This window comes from Bubalus bubalis, chromosome 9, assembly GCF_019923935.1.
Source record: "Bubalus bubalis isolate 160015118507 breed Murrah chromosome 9, NDDB_SH_1, whole genome shotgun sequence".
In the NCBI taxonomy this organism is placed as follows: domain Eukaryota; kingdom Metazoa; phylum Chordata; class Mammalia; order Artiodactyla; family Bovidae; genus Bubalus; species Bubalus bubalis.
The window spans coordinates 64,462,941-64,472,025 of NC_059165.1; positions in this window are offsets into that span (position 1 = coordinate 64,462,941).

The window sequence follows — 9,085 nt, forward strand, 5'->3', positions numbered from 1 at the left end:
AGAAAAAGCTTGGGGGTATTAGATATATGCACAAGCCCTGACCCCCATATGCTTGACTGAGCACATCTCTGGCAGGACACAAAGGACGCCCTGGAAACCGTGGTTGTCTCTGCGGGAGGGCACAGATGATGGAAACAGGCAGAGGGGTGCACTTGTTGCTATCTGCCCTTTTGCACCACGTGTCCCATACAAGTGTCACCCAGGGTCCATGCTACCTTAAGGAAATCAACAAGGAGCCCTCTTGTGGGACAGCATTTCTCACGCCTGCCCCATCTAGCATAGATTCTTCTGACTCCTACATGTGCTGCTTTCCCCAAATCCTCAGTGCCCAACTCTGTGCCTGGCACACGGGGTGCTTGGGAAGGGCTTTGGGTGGGAGGCGCCAGCACCTCCAGTTTCAGGGCCTCCATGTCTTCCTGGAAGCCGGCAGAAGCCAGAGCTTACTCTCCCCTCTCAGGAGGATGGGGGGACGGCCACTAGGCAGAGGGCAGGGCCACCAGCCTCCAACGGTATGTATTGCCCTGCAAGGAGCAGTCCCCTCCCCCACAAAACACACCCATGAAGCTACCGCTCCAGGTCCTGGAAGGACCCTTGAGGCGGGCACAGCCCCTGCACTGTGCCTGCAGGGAGCTGCCTGTGGTCCACGGACCGGCTCCATTGACTAATTTCTGTACATAATTCCACCCAGGATGAGTCAACAGCAGGGAAGACAGGAGTCCCCACAGGCCAGCCCCAAAGCTGTTGAGAAGGTGGGGAAGCAGAGCATGGGGACCCTAGCCACTGAGAGAGGCCTCCCAGTCCCCTCCCATCAGGACACCGCCACCTGCAGGTGCTTCCTCAAGGGTCCCCCAGGGTCTGTCACAGGGTCAACCACCCGGGACGGGGACGTGGCCCTGCCCCTCAGCCTCACCCAGGCGGGCCCCTCACTGCCGTGGGCCTCTGCTCTGTCAGCAAGGCTGGGTTGGGCCAGCCACTCCGCCAGATTCCACCTAACACCCCGCAGAGGCAGCCACTGATTACGCAACAGCACCATTTATCAAGCCCGCGTCCCGTAGCAAGTCACCGTGACCTGGCGGTGGGCCCAGGGGTTGACCCTTTTATCCACACTGGGTACCCGCCTGAACATGCAGGCTTTTCCAGATGCTCAGATTCTCCTGCACCGTTTACTGCCTGGGTCACCTGGGGCCAGCCCTTTCGTTTCTGGTGCCTCCGTTTCCTGGCCTGTAAAATGGGTTCTCTCCAGGTTGTTGTGAGGACTGAATGGGCTCTTCAGTCCAGCGCACTTGGCACTTGGTAAGAGCTCAGTAACTGGCCACTGCCATCAGAATTCCCAAGAAACCCATCCTGTTCTACAATCCAGGGCCACCCCTGCAGTGTGCAGGTCTGGGCAGGGAGGGGCGAGAGGAGGAGGTCCGAGGAGAGAAGGCCACTCCCGCCTGGCCTGGCAACTTTCAAAGACCGGTAGCAGCACCTCCATCCGCACCTTTGTTTGCTCTCACGGCTCGACTCCCCGCCACTGGCCTTCCCATCCCGGCCCCTGCTCCTGGAGCGGCAGCAAATCCTTGTCAGCAAACAGCATGTTAATTGCTTCTTGGCAGGGTTTCAAATGATATCACAGGACCTGGCTGCTCAATTTGAGCGAATGGAAAGGAGGAAGGAGGGGCGCCCTGCAACTCGCTCAGAGCCCGGGATGATGGGAGCTCCAATTACTAATTAATTGACTGCTCAGATGGAACAAATCTGAAACCCCAACAGGTTGGGTGAGCGAGGCCTGGGCTGCCCGCCAGCCCCTTTCATCAGAAGCGATCAGGGCCCTAGTCCTGACCACCTTCAGAAGGAGCAGCCCTGAGTCCTGCCACCCATGTCCAGAGGAGCTGACAGAGTCAGGGACCCTGCCCCGGCCAGGAGGGTTCCTGGACCCTTCACTAGATCGCTCCTCCTACCAGCACATATTGAGCTCCCAGGATTCACCTCTGGACTCTAAGTTCTGGGGATGCAGCCTCATCTGTGGTGCTCACTGCTGTACCCCAGTCCTAGCACAGGGCCTGGCATAAAACAGGAACATGATGAAACACTGATTACTAAGTATGGTGCCAGGTTCCTAGGACACAGCACAGCACGAACTCAGATCTTGGCCCAACGGTTCATGTATTCTGGGGCCAAGATTGCCACTTGGCCAACCAAATAAACAACTAGAAACAAAACAAAGGAGGCCCTTGGAGGCAGGGGAATGACAAGAGTGGAACTTGTCCTCAACTGGGAGGCCAGGGGACCCACACGCTAGAGTGAGGACACGGCCAGGGGGACTTCTCCCAGCCGGGGCACCGGCACCACCTTCCACCACAGAAGACCACCCACTCAGGAGTCTCACCTACCCCACCAGGTAGGGTGGGGTGTGGGCTGAGAGGATTTCCTGGAGAAACTATGCCTCCGGGGCACTGCCTGCTACAGTGGGGGGCACAAGCAGGAATGGACACACGTAGGACACCTCCAAACTCCCGAGGCACTTCACTTGAGAGCCAGATCATGGTGATGCCCGCAGAAGACCCAGATGACCATCCTCAGGGCCTGAGTGTCAAGATGCCGCCCACCCCCCCATACCCTGGGCTCCCGAAAACTGATGAGGGCATGTTTCTGAAAGAGCGAGTTTGGGGAGGGTGAGGCACAGGCCTGTGTTCAGCAGGCACGACTCTGCTCCTCTTGACCGTGACACCTGGGATGACACCAGCCACCTTTCCTGGAAGATGGAGTCAAACTGTCAGCAGAGTGTCCACCACCACGTCACACAGGAAAAAAAGACCCCTGAGACTGACCAGTGTGACTTCAGCCCCCCACCTTCCTTGTCTGGTTATTATCGGGGTGCGGTATGGGAAACCGTCCTGGGCCTCCGTTTCTACTTGCCTCTGCCCGTCCTTCCACCTGTCCTACCTTTTACCACCCCAGGTATATGCGTGTACTCAGCTCCCACCCGCCTCCTCTCTGAATCAGGAATCACGCACTCTGGCTTCTGTCCCACCCAGAACTGCCTGACATTTGGAAAGTGACAAATCATTCTGAAATATCACCTGTATCAATATTAGGGACGGCGCCAGAATTTCTACAATACAGGAGCTTAAAGGTGGTCGTCTGCTTGGAAGGGGGAGTAGGGCTAGAAACACAGTATGTTTACAAAGCTCTGGTGTTTATTTGGGGTCTTTGGGGAAGTGTTGATGGAGACCAGGGACAGGGCACCTTTGACACCACCACCACCGTTGTTAGTAATAACAGCAAAGAACACTTCCATTGATAGCACCAAGAGCTTTACATGCAATTCCTCACTTAAATCTCGTCATATCCAAAGAGGTATTATCTCCATCTTATAGATAAGTAAACTGTGGTTTAGAGAGGCCAAGTAGCTTGCCCAAGTTCTTGCAGCTGCTGAACAAGAGGCAAGACTTGAACCCAGGCCCGCCAGATGGCACACCCACCACCGCTGTTTAGACGCAACTTCTGCCCTCCCGGCCGTGCTCCTCAGCTGCCATGCTCCACTCCCCGCCCACTCGAGGACACCATCCCACCCACCCGACCACCCAGGCCGCCAAGCTGCAGCTGGAGGGCTTCAAACTTCAAACTTCCCGCAAATGCATTTCTGAGCAGGATCTTTTTTTTTTTTCCCCCTAGCAAGAGGCTGAAAAAGCTATCCCTCTTGGTCACTGCTGTCAAGGGCTCTTTAAAACATTATGGGGGCTCAGATCAACTCCAGAGGTTGGTGGGTACTCACTCAGGTCTGTGTCCCTGGCTGGGGACCCTCCCCCAACTGAAGAAGTGTGGGGGCTGCCCCAAATTCCCCTCTGAGGACCGTGCTCCCTCCCCGGACACACCTGACAGGTTCTCTTCTACAGATGCCAGCCGGGCCTCTGAGACCTCAGCACGCAATGAGGCCCACACCTGTGAGGAATGTAAATCCTGGGGCTCTGCACAGGGTGGCCGGAGTGCAGGGACGGCAGCAAATCCCAGGATAAAAGCAGAAGCCATCCTGTTGACAATTCATTCATGCTTCTCCCCCAAATCCATCCACAACAGAACTGTTAAGCTCAAGCTTCCTCTCCTGTTGCAAACAATTGTAAAAATGATTGGTATCTGCCCTCAGTGGAGAGCCCGTCTGCTGCATCCCCAAGCTAAATCTTTCTGGAAGGGCTGCATGTGTGAAAAACATGCATTCCCCAAACACACAGATAATGGTTACTCTTAGAGATCCTAATCACTCAGCTCAGAAAGGACAAAGGCAAAGGCTGCCAACTTAACTGCTGACTTTCTGGAGCCTGGAGGCCAGCCGCAGACCCTGGGCTGGGCACCCAAGGGCAGGCAGGCTCAGGGTTGCATCTGGAGACAGGACTGTTCTACAAGGCACCATCCTGGTGCTCGACCTCCTGTAATGAGTCCTCTAGACTCCTGCCTGAGTCTCTCCTGTGTGTGTCTGTGGCTCTGAAATCTCATCTCAAAGTAGAAAGGAGGGTGAGGGTTAGGAAGAAAGCCGAGATGGGACCAGGACACCAGGTTCTGATCCTGGCTTTGACACTGGCTACGCTGTCAGGGAAGAGCCTTCACGTCTCTGGGCTTTGGTTTTCTCATCGGGCAGTTCGCAACCAATGCCTTCTAGGGCCCCACCTAGTTGACATGCCATGAGCAAGACGCACAGACTGAGAGGTGTTTAAGCCAGAAAGCACGAAAGAGCCCAGTGCCAACAGCCGGTCCCCAGCTAAGCCAGGGAGGTATCTGTGGAGCAACTGGGCCCTTACTGGATATGCACACAGAACTGCAGGGCTGATGCAGACAACTGAAGGGGAAAACATCTTTTTAGCTTGAAGGGGCCCAGAATTGAGGCATGGATGCACTGATTTTTTTTTTTTTTTTTTTTTTACATAAAATGCTATCTATGAGGAAAGTGCCTTCTATTTCCTCCATATGCCTCTCCCCTTCTCTCAGCAACAGCCTCCATTTCCCTGGAGGATCCACCCTCCCACACTGTTATTCCACCTGTGCTGTGCGTAGTTGTTCAGTCACATCTGACTCTTTGTGACCCCACGGACTGTGGCCCTCCAGGTTCTTCTATCCAGGGGATCCTCCAGGCAAGAATACTGGGGTGGGTTGCCATGCCCTCCTCCTCATTTCCATGTAGGGTAGACCAAAAGTCTCATCTAAGCTAATTAGCACACGGCCTTCCCCTGGCCAGTAACTGGTTCAGGAGAGGGCATATGACCAAAGCCAGTCCGATCACAATGAGCTCCAGGACCTCCTTGGAATGCTGGGACCGAGATTCCCCATCTGTCCCACTAGACTGAGTCAGAGAGGATATGGGGGCAGAGTTGCTGTAGTCATCTTTTCACCATGCGGGGTCTGAGAATAGGACTAGCTTCACTTAAAGGAACCAAGGAATGGGGAGAATGAAACCCTGTCATGGAGACAGGCTGGGTGCTGGATCAAGCCACACCTGATCTACCCACAGGTTACTCAGACAGAGAATATTAAGGAGACATGACATCTGATTCCTCCCCCTCCTAATCTCTCTTAGAAGTTCTTTGCCAACTGAGAGATCAGAAAGACTCACAAGCACATCCCCCAGTTGGAAATGGATTCATTCAATCATCTCCTAATTCTACAAATACGTACTGGGTGTCAGCTCTGTGCCACCAATAGCAATCGGGGCACAGTCCTTTCCCTCAAAAACTCTCAGATTTGGGGGAGGGGTGCGGGGGACACAACACACAGATTGGCCGCTCTGCTGCAGTGTAATGTCAGCTCTAACAGAAGATATACGGGGCCTGGGGACACACAGCCCTTAACCCAACAGATGCGTCAAGGAAGGCTTCCCGGGGGCATCTAAAGGCAACCACGCACCCTCTTAGATTTAGAGCAAAGCCTCCACTAACTAAGCTCATCTGTCCTGAAAGTGACCCTGTGGCCGAGGCTGGACAGGGCTGGCCAGCCCACTCTACAGAGAAAGAGGCAGACACCCACAAAGTGGAGGGAATGCCTGGTTCAGCTTCACACAGGAAGTCTGGGCTTCGGAGAGGAGCACCAAACCTCACAATCACGTACATCACAACATCCTCTCTGACTGGCTGACTGTACAGGACTTCGGAGTTGGCATCGGAAGGACAAAGACCAGCCATCTGCCCCCAGCTGATGTCTGGAGTACCCCAGGAAGGTGCCACAGGGAGCCCCAGCAGGCCACACTGCTGGCCAGGGAGAGGGCCCTAGACGCCTGCCTCTAGTACAGCAGCCTTCCTAGACACCTCATCACAGACCCAGGCCAGGCTCTGTCACTACAGTGGCCCATGGGCAGAGGGAAAGCTTCCGCAGAGCCCAGAGCAGCAGCTGCATCTGACACGGCCTACGAGGATGGCTACGGGTATTGTGGCCACTGACCCAAGGGGTAAGGGCAAAGGCCAGAATCATCGCACACACAATCCTTGCTCTGAGGACAATCAGGTCCAGAACGGAAATGCAATTTAATCCTCTCTTGCCCTTTTTTTTTTTATATGATAAAGACCAAAAGAAAAGCTAAAGAGATTAAAAGCATGGACTTTGGAATCCACGCTCAGGACTTTGAGCCCATTTACTAGGCTGTATATGATGTTTCTTCAAATAATAATAACATTATTTAATAAATAGTCATATTATTAATTAATAAATAGTCATTTAGGGTTTCTTCAACTCAGTTTCCTTATGTACAACGGAGCTGGCATCTACCACCTAGGGCTTATAGGTAGCTCAGATAAGGACAGAGTGGGGCTTATTGTTGTTCAGTCACTAAGTCGTGTCTGACTCTTTGCAACCCCATTAACTGCAGGCTTCCCTGTCCTTCACCATTTCCCAGAATTTGTTCAAACTCACATCTATTAAGTCAGTGATGCCATCCAACCATCTCATTCTCTGTTGCCCTCTTCTCCTCCTGCCCTCAGTCTTTCCCAGCATCGGGGTCTTTTCCAATGAGTCGGCTCTTCTCATCAAAGGCCAAAGTACTGGAGCTTCAGCTTCAGCATCGGTCCTTCCAATGAATATTCAGGGTTGATTTCCTTTAGGGCTGGTTTGCTCTCCTTGCAGTCCACAGGACTCTCATGAGTATTCTCCAGTACCACAGTTCTTAGTAAATGTTTAATTAACAGCAGCTGTAGTAATACAACTAGCAATACTGTCTTTTGATTATTATTACTACCCCCACATAGAGAGGGCCACTCTCTGTCCCCTGGAGAGAGTATACTCACTGCTAGTGGGGGTACACTAATTGAAAACAAAAAAGGGGTCTAGACTGATCTCTTTCCACAGAGCACACAGTGAGGGCAAAATGTATCATTTCACAAGCTCAGACCAGGGTCCACCACCGCTCCCCCTCCCAGAGCTGGGGCTGCAACACCACGGCCTGGCCCCTGCTCGGGTTTTCCTGCACAGCCATATGAGGACCTCTCCTATCAGCAATCTCAAGGCCAGAGGTCAGAACTCTCACTTTCTTCGCCTGTGAGGGGGTTGCAGGCCACTTAACAAAGGTTTCTCCACACTCTCAGATCACTAGAGTCCCAAGGCCACCAGTTTAGGACACCATAGTGTAACTGTCTACACATTCCTTCAGGCCAAGGGTCAGGAGATTCGGTCATTTTTCACCTGTCAGCCTTCTAGAAAGCATGCCTGGTTGGCCACGGTGCCGGCCACCTGGAGGCTCCTCCTGAGGGCTGCCACAGCCCAGCTGAGGCCAGTGGCTGGAAGAGGAGAGACTGAAGCCACCCTGGTCTCACTGGGAACCAAGAGCTCACCCGGGGGGCCCAGGGCAGGGCGGGAGGGCAGGCCCTGAGGAGATTCCCAGAGCACATGTCACCAGGGCCCAGGAAGACAGTGGAGCTAAGAAGTGGCCTCAGGCAGGCTCAAACACCACTCCCCCTTGCCTGGCCTCTTCTCCCACTTTCCCTCAAAAAGGCAGCCTCACAGTTAATGCAGCCTGAAATCCCAACATCATCCTCCTCCTGTTCCACCCCTGGGTGTCTCTCGCTGAAGCAGCCTGAGCTCCTCCTCCTCCTGGTCCACCCCTGGGTGTCTCTCCCTGAAGCTGCCTGAGTTCCTAAGGCAGCAGCCCCACCTGCCTTGAGCTCACTCTTAGATGCCTGTCCTTGAGCTTAGAACACAGCCCTGATGAGTCTGTCTAGCATCTCCCCCACCCTGGGTGCTTCTAGTTCCCAAGATGCGTGTGTTTGGTCCCATCCCCCAGGCGCTCACAGGGTAGGTATAGCAGCAGAAACAATGTCATCAACAGCATCACAAGAGCTGCCCCCAAATGACCCCTGTGTGCCGGTCACTATGCCAGGGTGGTCTCCTATTTTTAACCTTGCAAATTTGCAAGGTAAACATTCCATTCCCCATTGTACAGATGAATAAACTGAGGAGTCAGAGAGCTACCATGTCTTCCCCAGGACACAGAAAGAGCAGGTGCAGAGCTGAACTAGGAATCCAGGATTATCTATGCAGAAAGAACATTTACTTTGGAGCTGGCTATTTGCATACCATCTTCACTACTCTTTGTTCAATATTATTTCTTTAAATAATATTAATACCAACAGAGTATGCATTATCTGTCGAGCACTTTCTAAATGTTTTACATGCATTAACTCGCTCAGTTTCACAACAACCCTAGAGGGAGGGCCTCTTATGATCCCCAGTTAGACAGAAGACTGAGCAACAAGTCCAAGGTGTCACAGTCTGTAGAGGGAAGAGCCAGGATGTGAACCAGGCAGTCTGTCCCCAAAGCCCTGCTGTTACCAGCATACTCTGCAGTCACCCACAGACTTCAGGTCTCATCCTTGGTTCTAATGCCTGAGAAACCCAAAACCTGAGATTGCGTATGTTCATGAACATCTTTTAGTATACATCAAACACAACCATAACTATTAACTTCAAAAAAAGTACCCCAAGGGGACTCCTAGAGTCACTGTGGGCACCAGCGGTCATACACAGACCACACTCCAGGAAACCCTGCCTTGGGGAGAAGAGAACCCAGGTAAGAGAACAAAGATCTAAAGGGTCCGCAGCTGTGCCAGAGCCCCCATCAGTTTGACAC